Below are 12975 nucleotides of genomic sequence, written 5' to 3'. Positions count from 1 at the left end.
AATTTCAATTATTAATAAAGGCAAGTACGAGCACATACAATTTTTAAGACTGCGAAGTCACTTTTAACAATTAAAAGCGTTTATACTCGGAAATTGGCGTAGTTATGAATGATTAAGGTAATTTGCATACAGGATATCTACTTATAAAACGTAATGGTTACTGTTAGAATGAAGGTTAACGCATGGATTCCATCAGGCAGACGTTTCCGGAAAACATTTCGTAAGCCTTCCTCAATTAAATTTTAAGGATGAATCATTTTGATGTCAGAATTTACCAAATTTAGGCAGTTACTGAGTTACTACAGAAACCTTCGAAATCCCTAGAGAAAAGTTTTAACAGCGAGCAAAAGACCTCTGATCGTAAAGAATTCAAAATGAAGCAAACTCCACGAGCACCGGTAAAGAAAGAAAAGCTTAGTAAGATGAGTAGAGTTTCGCATAGGAGTCGCGTACGGCATGGAAGATAGAGGAGCCAGAGAAAACTGTACACGTGACATAAACATCCGAAAGACATGGCAACGGGGTGGGGGGAAAGAAACTTGTAGGATAGCTTGGGAGATTATGGATGATGGTGGGGACAGGGAACGGCACAGATGGTCAGATAAGTGCAACGGCAGAACGACATCGATGACAAATACTACGGGAGGAAGACACTAAAGAGGGAGTTAACGCGTAAGGGAACTGAAAAGGGACGGCGACACGTAAGGGTGATAACGAAAACCCCGGGGCACTGCCATTGTTCGATAAGAATGTGAGGTGAAGCAAGGTATGTCGACTGGAAACGGGGAGATTGGATCGCACGTTTCCCCAACATCTGCAAGCAGGTTATTTAAGAGGAGGGGGGGGGGGGGAAACGTGATTACGGCATTTCGTTATTCGTGCGATTTTGCACCCAGGAACATTAACCGCTAGGTTAATGTTCTTGGGTGCAAAATGTAAAAACTTACCGATAGATTTCCCAGGAACATTAACCTATCGTTAATATTCCTGGGAAATCTATCGGTACGTTTTTACATTAATCGCAGAAGAGCGGATTGTTTGGCGAGAACTAAATTTTGGCAGAAAGTGCACATTACAACATCGGCGTGACGTCACAACAATGTCAAGTTTCTGCGGAATTTTAAGCGGACGAACCGCACTCGCATTCATCGCCTATAACATGTAATGACTGCGTTAATTGGTTCGATATGCGTTCACCACATACGCGTTATTGGCATCACGTGATCTGTATCCATAGCAGCAAGACTACGTAGCGGTACTTACAATATGTGAGCAAAAGCAAGTCAGGACTGAAAGATAATTTCTACTCTTGTTTACCTTCTTATTTCACCCCCCCCCCTTGCATGTGGCGAGTTGGATTTGACCATTAAATATGCATCTCCCCCCCCCCCCCATCATTCATTTCAGCCTCGATTTATGCCACTTGGCCACGTTCCAATATCTGCTGTATCGATGGACGGGAAGTAAGGAAGGAGAGGAGTGAATTTTCATTCTATTGATTACATCCACGAGGCAATATGAGAGGGGGATGCTTGGCGAAACACTCAGAAATAGGAAACTGCACCAGACGTCGAAATAGTTTTCTTTTATTCGCTCCAATCCACAGAGAAAATTGGAATGTTGTCAGAAGAGCATGTACTGTAACAAGTTACTCGAATGTCAGGGCTACTCGGAAGAATTAGATTTGCTGCTGCTAACGTTACCCTTCTGAAATAATTCCAACACATAAAATAGTCCTGGCCTCCTTTAATCGACTAACATCTACACATTTACTGATTGTGAATTTGAGAACTGCTACTATACTGTCACGGTTCCCAATTATTGCAATCACAACAATTGGGAACTGTGATTGAAACCTGAACATTCATCATCTAGTCGAGAAAAGCGCTTATGCAGAAGCATTTACATAATTAACGACAAATATAACTGACTAGTTAAAAATAACCAATTCCAATAGTGGTATCCATGTGCACGATTTCTTATGAATAAAATCACAAAGGGGCCCGAAACACAACTCCTGAGCGTGAAATTAAATACAAATTTCACAATTTCCCTTAGCAAAATTCCAGCATCATAAATGGTGAATGGAAATTTCCATCTCCCCAATTTTTTAAATAAAATATTGTGCCAGTTTTAATACTGCCATGTTTATAAACAAAAAGGAAATTCCGTTCTGTTTGTTCTCCATTTGAACTCTCCACAGGCGCCAGTGGAACCAAACTTCGCATGACCTTTTCCGCACAGGTCGAGGGCTGTTTGGATTCAAACACTTTACCCGAGGTACTATATTATTCTACCCCGGAGGATGTGTCCTATTGCTGAATCACTGCTGTAGGTAATGAAGGGAAAGAAAAATAAATAAACAAACAAGATAGAAATAAAAATTGTTAAAAGAAGGGTCGAAGGGCGTTCCGCGACCCCTAAGAAACTTGTTGGAAATTATAAGGCTAACATTTCCAAATTTCACTCACGCATAAAATACACAAAAATTCACACGTACACAAAATGATAAATTGTATAATTTTTAAATAAAGTTGCTATCATTTCCAAGGACGAGGTGCACAGATATTTTCGCCACCCTAAACAAACTCGAATTTGTTTCTGTGATAAACTGCTGTTTTAGATTCTCCTTCCTATTAAGGAAGTCAGCATAGTAAAGAGAGGGCTGGCAGCATTCTAGAGAAAGCTGTTAGCAGGAAGACGTTTTTTTTTTTTTTTTGATTTGGTAGTTGTTGGCGCATCGGCTTCTGTGGCCATATTGCACCTCCCAAGGTTTTTGCAGTACTTTGATCCAAGCCCGAGGCGGGAATCGAACCCGCGACCTTTGGGTTGCCGGGCAGGTACTTAACCCACTCGGCTAGCCCGGTCGGCAGCAGGAAGACGTACCAAAAATCTTAGAAACTCGTGACACTTATTATGCATTTTAACAGATGAACTAAAAGCTCACAAGGAAAAAAATCATTGGCATTTTCTATGGAGAGAGTAAGTACAAAGATGAGGATTTACTGCTAAATTATGATGTTTATTTAATTATTATTATTTGATCGTAAAAACAGGAAAATCCTAGAAAGCAGAATCTTTGTTTTAAACATTTCTCAGTAACCACTTTCGATAAAGCAATATTGTGATTCAAAATACATTCGGTATTTCCCCCAGAAATAATCGGATTAACCAAAAATCACCACTTACCAAACAAGCCGTGGATAAACAAGCCTGCCTCACCACTTTCGATAGCAGGGGTGGAAATTAGAAATCGCCACCATCACATTAATCAATTCCATTCGGACATTCCAAAAATGGCGTAGTTATCCTGTACAAAAAAAACCAACGATATAAGCACGTGTATCGGGGTCCGTGCCCCGACTACAGTAAATTAGGAGGTCCTTCTATAAATAAATATACGGTTTGATTTGCCCATCATTCGAAATGCACATCTTTCAATTCAAAAATATCACCCGAGTCAAAAGCATTGGTTTGGAAGGCTCCTTACACTCGGCGTCACTAGCCGTTACCTTAGTAACCGGCGTACGGACGGGGAAGTCAGTTTTAGAGACACTCCTACGTTGCGAACACTGAAATATATACACCACTTTACATTAGCGTAACCAGGTTGAGATGGCAATTAAGGTGACGCAGGACATTCGCGTTATCAAACCAGGAAGTCGAGTTGAATAATGCTTAAGGTCATCTAGAGGTCAGATGCGAGTGAGTTTCGATTGATCAGCAACAAAAATGACATACACACTGCAGAAGCCTTTCATAACACCAGGTAAAATGCGAGCTGCACATCTGCCAAGAAAGCAGAGTGGATTATTACGGAAAACTTACTCGGAAAAGCCCACGTTCTTTCTCTATTCCCAAGGGGGGGGGAACACCCGTTGCACGAGCACGGTGAACTGCAATGGAAGACCTACAATAAAAATAACGTTCGAAAACGCAGCACCTCAAACGCTATCCGCTTCCTACCGTCGGTACGCTAGCATAGAAGACAGTGGGGAAAGGGATAAGCAGAGAGCACGCGCACGCGGCAGCCAATGGCGCGATCGGTGTACAGGAGCCCGCAAAGAGAAGCGAGTCGAGAATCGGCGATCGGTAAAGATTTGAAAGAAAGAAAGGGGGGAAAAAATGAAAAATAAAAAATAAAAAAAAGAAAATTGTGAACAAACCGTTACTAAGGAGACGACCCTGTTACGTCATCTTTGGGTGACGTAGAAACGGTTATATCGCGACACACGTAAAATTACGAGTGGATTTATAGCGATTGCAGTGATAGGGATGCTGCAGTGGGCAACTGCTGGAGGAAAGCTAATAAGTGGGAGCAGAAGAATAATTTATTGGAGATTACCGAAGCAGTTGCCGTACGTGTGACAAAGCCAGGCAGCGCAGTTGGGTGTACACAAAAACATCCCTGGATTTAAGAGTTCAAGGTCGAGGTTCTTCAGAAACAAAAATTATATCGCTCAAATATCAGTCTTACTCTTTTTTTTTTCTGATCTTAACGTTCTTTTTAATTATTATTTATTTATTTATTATTATTTTTTTTTTATTTTTGAAGAGCAAAATAAATGTCCGCAGTTTTTCAAAGTAGGTCACGTAAAGTACGGATTATTCTTAAAGAGCAAATGAGACTCATTTTCGATAAAGGCTGAATTAAAAAAAAAAAAAAAAAAAAAAAAAGTCGTTACCATGGAAACTATCTGGTACGTTTCCATGGTGACCATCCCTTTACATTATAGTATTAAACTGTTTCCACTTCATTCAAATGCGAAACTGAAGCATGAAATCAGAAAGATGGACGAATATAAAATAATAATAATACAGGTGTTTAGAAATATAACAGCCAGAAAGGTTCATAAACGTTGTCAGTCTTGTCTTTGTAACAATTATTTACTGCATTCGCTACATTTCCAGAATTTTATGAACACAATTAAGTAGAAGTTGTTCTAACTTCTGAGACTGGAGCACTTCTTGTGCTAAGTCGTAACTTAGCACAAGAGGGAACTTGGAGACAAGTTTTTCACACTCCGTTTGTCACGAAAGCGCAGAAGTTACGAGGCGTTCGCTACTGTTAGTTACGGGGCGTTTTCGGCTCTCAGTTAAAGATGGCAACTGATGCAGAGGTGAAACGGTTTTTTTGACGTCCGTCTGCTTGAAGTTTCCAGGATGTCACAGTTCATTTAGCGATTACTTCTGGATGACTGCCAACGGACGCCGAAAAGACGACTCCGTAGTCATCCAATCCTCGGAAATGGGGTAGCGTACACAAAGCTCGTAACTAGAGCGTTCCCCCAGTATTTTTAACACCGCTACACAACCCACACTTAGAAATCCCGAGGAAGTATTTATTTAAGTCTAAAAAAGTTAATAGTATGCGACTTTCAACCCAGTTGACTTTCTAACATGACACACGCCGCCATACGTAAGAAAAACGAATGGAAGGAAATTGCAAGGCGACACCCTCTACAGGTTCATTTTGGAGTAATCTGGCCACGCCACAAAGCTTGCAAAACGATTGAAAGCTAGTTCAAACACGGTTACTTTGTGTTATTATCAATGTGCTAATCGTAATGAAGGAGGAAAAGAGGAACATGATTATAAAAAAAATTAATAACCCTATAATTATTATACAATATTAAAAACAAACAAATAAAAAAAAAAAGTCTCTTTCTCTCTCTCTCTCTCTCTCTCTCTCTCGCTCGCTCTGTCTGGTGGGCGAACTAGTTTGTCGCGAGTTAGCATTAGCATTGGCATACGATGCAATAAAGCAAGCTTATGTGCAGCATCAGCCAAAAAACAAAAAAAAAAAAAAAAAACACGTTCCGATTTCACCCCTCCGTTCGTTCCAAATACCTGTCCAGCTTAGCCATAAATTACTTAGGCTATCAACTTCCACAAGAAAAGATGGAAGTCTGTTCCACCAATCAACTACCCGCTGGCTAAAGGCAAACTTCCGCACGTCTATCCTATATCTGTCTTTCCTCAATTTGAATTTATGCCCTCTCAGGTGATTTTTCTGAGCAAGAGGAAGAATCCCATCAGCATACTCAAACCATTCAAGGCTTTATACACCTCTATCAGATCACCTCGCTGGTGCCTAGTCTCCAGACACTGTAATTTGCAAAACTTAAACCTTTCTTCGTAAGAGCACCCCTTTGTTCCATTCACTAATCTTGTTGCCCTTCTCTGTACTCATTCCAACAGCTCTACATCCTTCTTAAAATGAGGACTCCAGACCTGTATACAGTACTCAAGGTGTGGCCTGACCATTGCCTTATATAAGGGGATAATCACCTCTTGATCTCTGCTAGTAAAAATTCCTGTATATCATTGACAAGATGCCACGAGCTACTCTTGCAGACCGTCTGCACTGATCAGAAAACTTCCTATGTGCCTGAACAATTACCCCCATGTCCTTTTCGTTCTCTACCACTATCAGAGTTGATACGTTACTCTGGGGTTACTGTTTCCCATGTGTAGTACTTTACATTTGTCAATGTTAAACTTCATGTGCCACCTCTCAGCCCATCTGCTCAACTTTTCTAGATCCTATTGCAGGCAGCAGCGTACTATCATTAGTGTCCTTAACAACCCTGCCAACCTCCGTATCGTCTGCAAACTTGGACATTAAGCTTGATATACCATCATCAACATCATTTATAAATACAGAAAACAACAATGGACCCAATACTGAACCCTGAGGGACTCCACTAATAACATTAGTCCACGATGAGCAGTGTCCATTGATTACCACTCTGTATTCTCTCCCCCCCCCAACCACCCCTTTATCCATAGCAGCAATTTGCCTCCAATGCCACACTGCTCCAATTTGTGCAGCAGTCTTCCATGTGCAACAGTATCAAAAGCCTTTCTAAGATCCGAATATATAATATCAAAGTTATTCCCTGCATCCAGTTCCTTTGTGACCACATCGTAGTATCTAATCAAATTGGTCAGACAAGACTTACTCTTAACAAAACCATGCTGTGCCCGAGCTATAGTTTCGTGGTTTCACTCTCCCTCCCCATCTCCAAGAAACTGGTTTTCATCCCAACCCGAAAAATGTGCAGGCTGGCCACAGAATACCGAATCCTCACGGCCTTAACTAACTTAGCGCTTATTATAAAACAATAATCCAAGGCCTCGTTTCCAACGTGCTTTCACTTTACCGCCATTGGCTGAAATTTCTGCTCAACCTAGAGATCGAAATTTTCTGTTGAAAAAGGTCGCTCTTTTAGAGGGCCCCGATCTATCGTTTTGTGAGACTATCACCGCGAATCACCCGAGTGTTCTACGAACACAGAAACTAAGTATAATGCTGATATCATGTATTATTATAACGTACACCCTACACGATTCTCTTAAAAGTGCTGATTGTTTGTAGTGCAGCATCAAGGCAACTCGTGAGGACAGAGTGGGAAAAAAATCGGACTGAAGAATTACTTTTCGTCTTTTTATCAGAATATTTTCGCTTTCCGTGGTCTACTCTTTTATAAAAATCGTACGGATGCACTGTTATTAACCTGCGTTGGTAGACTTCACTCATATTACGTTCTAAGTTATTCTAATTTTTACTTCCATCTCTTAAGTTCAAATAGTAGTCTGATAACTGAAAAGAGGAATATAAATCACTACAAATCTCTCTCAAATCCTCGATCTTAAAAAGGAGCAATCAAATTAATCAACAAATTCTTTAACAAGCTCAATCCATTCTCTATCCCACATTCAACTTCCCCTTGCGAGCTTCCTATATATTTACCACAGGCATGATTCTTCCAAAGGATGTTCTTTAATTTCGCCATATTTTCTGAAGCTGTTAGAGCACGCACTGCTGTTAACCACTCATTCATGGTTAAACTTCAAAATCGCACGAGTTCGCCATATTGTCACCAGATAACATAGCTAATTCGTGCGAAAATAATTTAGATTACTTTCCAACTAAAAAATAAAAATAATAATTTGTAGTAGTATCGCTTTCGGCTCAAAAGGAATTACTCTTTCTCTATCAACTTAGAGAAATTACAACAAAACGCGGAGCCAGAATATGGCATCTGAAACTGAAGACTTCGGATCAAAACCGGAAAGATGGCAGCTGTATCAGACAGATCAGAAATTAGATTGTCAACCTTCTACTGATAATACCTCAACTTGTAAGGAGGTTTTAATTAAAGACATCAGTGTGATTAACAAAAGATAAAAAGCGTGACCATCTTATATATACAAGGTTAAATTCTGATTGTAAATTTAAAAACGACATAATTTAAAAACAATTCTCAACAAATCCTGGGATTAATCATGAAAATAATTTGTTCATTATTCCATCGTTTCACAAACACGTCTGTTACCATCTTTTGTAATATCTGTACTGAAAATCTCTGAACTTACGAGGGCTGTTAAAATAGCCCTCGTAGGGTTACGAGGACCCACAGAATGAAAAATTTCCAATTATGCGGGGGGGGGGGGGAGAAATTATTCCAAATGGCAGGAATATTTAATAAAAGTTCAGTTCTCAAAATTATATGGCTAAATGTGATTTCATTGTAGTTAGGGGACTGTCTAGAATACCCGCGAGACAAGCAAGACCATGATGTATCAGCTGGCCTAAATTGTTCTACAGCGTTTGTTTTATGGAATGAAAACCAGAGTATTTTTTTTTTATTGCACTATAACAAAATGTACATCAGTGCGTGCACTGATGTATATCTTGAGAAGTGCCTAGAGGTACTGTGACCAAAACTTCCGGGTGGCCTTCTAAACAGAACCAACAAAAATGGTTGTTGAATTACACAGGGAGTTCTCTAACTGAAAGAGGCCTTAGCCAACAAGCCCTCCAAAGTATTCATGCATTACGAGGGAACCAAAGGGATGGAGGCACCAAATCACAATTTGACACCAACAGGACGAATGATGTGATGAACTATTTCCCAGGTGAACCCTTTAAAAATTAGAATCAGTTAATTAAACAGAGAGTTGCCATATATTTCAAGGAATGTGGATCAACGATGTCCTTGATGGCTCTGAAACTGCACTCTTTGAAGAAAGCAAAAGTTCAGGCCTTAAGCCCTTAACACCAGTTGGTTTGTTGTTTAATGGCACAAGGGCTGCAAAGGCCATATTGTGTTAACACCAGTAATGACGACTGGAACAGTATGGCTTCGCGTGATTGGTGTTGTACGACGAGTAAAATCAGAAAGATTTTAATTGCATCTTATTTCGAAAATTACAATTCAGAAAGACAAATTTCTCTTTACAGAACATCCATCTATTCCGATTGTACAGAATTCATTAATACTTCATCTTTATAAAAAAGCAGTTCTCGATTCTGTATACATATTCTTCATTTATCAAGCATTTCTCTAATGTATGACGCATACAACGCTGCATGTATATCCAAAAGAAACTGTAGCTTTTATTATATATAAACATTTTGAATGTGACATCCTTGGACGTTAGACATCTTTAAACGAAAAGCAAAAAAGTCTTCACTATTGCGGACAACATACACGTCTTCATCAATTTTTTCGACGACAGCTTCAATTTCCGCTCTTAACTCTTCGATGGCATAGTTGACTCCTCTCGCCCCCCCCCCCCCTGCGTTGGCTGCTGTTTCGATGGATAAATAGAACCGCTTCTTTTATTATTTTTTTGCTCTTTTGATACTCTTAAATTTTGAATGGAAGAATTAAGAATGCAAAGACAAGAGAGGAATATGGTTAGAAAAGGTCAACTGAAATGAATAAAATTGATAATAACCACTTCCAAGTCCACGGAAATCTACTGCACGAATTCCGAAATCAGTCTGTTTAACTAACAGAATGTTACACAAACCCTGTGGATCTAAGAGTCTACAAATTCTGGTGAAATGGAGCAAACGCTGCTTAATGATACAAAATTGGAGAATACGGTTGTACAATTCTTAAAGTGTCCTCCGTGACAGCAAAAGTGGATTAGCAACTCATTTGGAGAAATCTGAGTTAGTCTTTTCTGAGACTGGAGGAATTCTATAAAGATGTCTTCAACCAGGGCTGCAGATTAGCTAACCTCGGGTGAAGAGGGCAGACCTCCCCCATAAATTATTCTGGGATTTTCAGCCTGCAACAATATGTAAATCGGTCTGTCAACACACCTGTATAAACATAATACAATAAACCATATGAATTGGCGAACCACGAAAAAAATAGTCAGTGTGCCAAAAAGTTCCCAGGTAAGCAACCAACCAACGCGCTTCTTTGGATATATTTCTCCAATTTGATAACATCCAGCTTAGTAAGTTTGCAATAAGCAAAATAGTATTTAAATAAAATAGTTAATTACTATAAACCTGTGTGATACAGATCTCAGCTATGGCCAAGCTCAAATGAACCACTGGAGGATGCTGACCAATGTATTTGGAAGTTCAGAAGCCTCCAGATATCTTCATTGCTGCTGATGAATCCTCCTAATTTGTAGTTCGGAATCTCATCACTTTCGGTCACATCCATTTTCAGAGCAAACACAACGATCCTTTCAGATCCTTTGACCTATTTTTGCCAGCGTATTCGATAAATTTCAGAGAGTGGAGAATGCACCGTTGGCCGGATTGAGCCGTCATCAGAGGACTGCACATTACGAAATAACCACCCCATTCCCCCGTTGTCATTTTCAAACTTTAGTACCATGAACTCTGATGGTGTTGTGAATCCACCATGTTCTGGCATCCTTCGAAGATAGCGGGTATTCATCTTTACCAGTCTGCGTCTTTATCGGAAAACTTTACTAGATCCTTTTTGTGCATTTAATTTCCATGAGTAGAGAGTCTGTTCCGATGCGTCTACAGCGGTAAGGTTTTGACGGTACTAAGGAGAAGATCAATTTCAGAGTTTGGAAGTTCAGCACGGATCATCGCTGTACACATGAGATATCATGAAAGCACAGCGGAATGAGTATGCTGTAGGTCACACTTTTACAACTCAAATGTCGCAAGGAACGGTTCCAAAAATCTTAACCTTGTTCATAAGATTCACCAATGCCTCTCAATTTTTATCCAAATATACTCTTGCCAACAAATAATGGCGATCCTCTGGTTTTTGACCCAGTATCAGTTCTTTAGCTACTTCCATTTCCATCTAAGATGGTTTGTAGGCTAAAGAAAAGAACGGATTAGTGGGACACAGTTATGCAGAATGTTATTGCATCTGAGTGTGGCAATGCATATAAAGGTCCACTTGCGAAACTGAAAAGGCAAGGTGATTAGTGATCAATACTGGTAACACTCCATCTTTAAGACCCTCGAGTGAAAGTGTTTCAGTTCGAATTTATTGTGGTTAATTTCAATGAACCAGCTTTTGTTTCAATTTTTTCCACGTGCACAGAAAATTGGAAGAGATCGTTGCATCGTAAAATATGACTAAATCTTCTAGCTCGCAACGTTCTCATGTAAGACATAAAATTCCATGACGGAAATCTAGGATGGATTTAGATGTGCTAAGCGCTAAAAATACTAAGGCTATGAGGCGTTAGTAGAGTCTGTAACTACATGTATTCTTCGTTTAATTTGCTTGATAAAAACAAAAAAACAAAAAAAAAAAAAAAAAAAAACCATGCAGTACTCGCCTGAGACCGGCTAACTCAGAATTCTTCAGGTCAATGACGAGATTCGAATTCGGGCATTTCCACCTAGTGTGGGAGAATAGCGCTTATAAATACTCTGCTCCAGGATGGAATTCGTGTTGCATGATATATGTGACCCAAATAAAAATGGTAGCTACCACCAGTCTGTAGGGAACAGGAGGGTACTGAAGCACATACCATGTTCTGTGTTTTGACAATTCTCTGGAGTTGTTCCCGGACCGCAACTATGTTTCGATTGCCACGTTGTACACCGGATCGAACATCAGCCACTTCTGGTACTGTGGATGTTTCAGCATGCCAAAAAAAAAAAAAAAAAAGTGAGTGAACCACTAAGAGTATACAAATGCTTTTAACACGCGTAAGGCGACGTTATGTGCAGCTGACGGACTTTGGAAGGGGCCTGATCACTGGGTTGTCAGAAGCTGGAAGGTCAACAATGCAAATCGCCGTTCCTATGGGACGTGGTGCCCGAGAGATTGGATACTATTAGCAGCAACGGGGTCAGGAACGTACTCGGACACGTCATTCTTATAGATTGCTTTTATTTAATAGGGGCCATTAACCCTCATAACAGATGATGTAGAATCAGACTCCCAAGAACTGATTGTCGTGCTACAGGCATCGGAAGTCAAAATACAGTTCTACCATAAAATGAATGGAGTAATGAAATCATTTATTGGTTCGCAAACCATAATACCAGAGGTAATATTGTTTGTGAACAGTTCTTTGAGCACAGTACGAATTAAGTTCATTATACATGGACAGCATGAAGCGTAATTAATTTAATTCGGCTGTTATTTCTATTGTTATTATCTCCTATTCTGGTCCAACGAGCAACATCAATAAAACGAGGAAACTCCACTCGTAACAATGTCCAATTAAAGTTATTCGGTGGCATTATAATCGAACACTTTGCTTAATGAACTGGCGATTTCCCAACTGCATCTCCATCTGAACCATGCCGCTTTAAACAACAGCGAACGAGTTGTAGGAGGCGCTGTTGATGATTTATCAAAAATAAGCCTTAGAAAGAGCACAAACCGATGAATTCAAAATTTCTATTCGCCATTTTCTGCTACAAAAGCCTCCCACTCTTACCAGTCCACCCCCTCCTCCCAAGAATAAAATCTACCCAAATATGCCGCTATTCTTAATGACGTCTTCCTTATGAAAGCTATAAAACATTTACTAGTTGACATTTAGCGACAATAACATTTAGCGATCCTCGCTAACCATGGCCCCGAAGAGAAAGAGAGAACGTACTAGTGTCGGTCGTAAAACTGGTTGCAATTTTCAGCGTTAATCTCCTCATTCAGTTCTTCAGAGAAGCAGAGCCTGCTCAAGCTCGACAGCTGGTGGCTGAAAACC

General features: G+C 39.9%; 1 protein-coding gene across 1 annotated transcript in view; it reads right to left on the bottom strand.

The window, feature by feature from the left end:
- The window catches only part of LOC150078149 (IQ motif and SEC7 domain-containing protein 1-like), a 317006-nt gene extending 313041 nt beyond the window's left edge, over positions 1-3965 (bottom strand). Inside the window, exon 1 of the mRNA XM_090384960.1 lies at positions 3190-3965. The gene's annotated coding sequence lies outside the window, so the exon portion shown is untranslated. The remainder of the gene's footprint in view (positions 1-3189) is intronic.
- Between the last annotated feature and the right edge of the window lie 9010 nt (positions 3966-12975).

The sequence above is a fragment of the Mastigoproctus giganteus genome, chromosome 11, assembly GCF_048544385.1.
Source record: "Mastigoproctus giganteus isolate SK-2022 chromosome 11, ASM4854438v1, whole genome shotgun sequence".
NCBI classification, from domain to species: domain Eukaryota; kingdom Metazoa; phylum Arthropoda; class Arachnida; order Uropygi; family Thelyphonidae; genus Mastigoproctus; species Mastigoproctus giganteus.
Note: the sequence above shows the minus strand (reverse complement) of the source record. Positions and strands in the feature narration are given on the sequence as shown.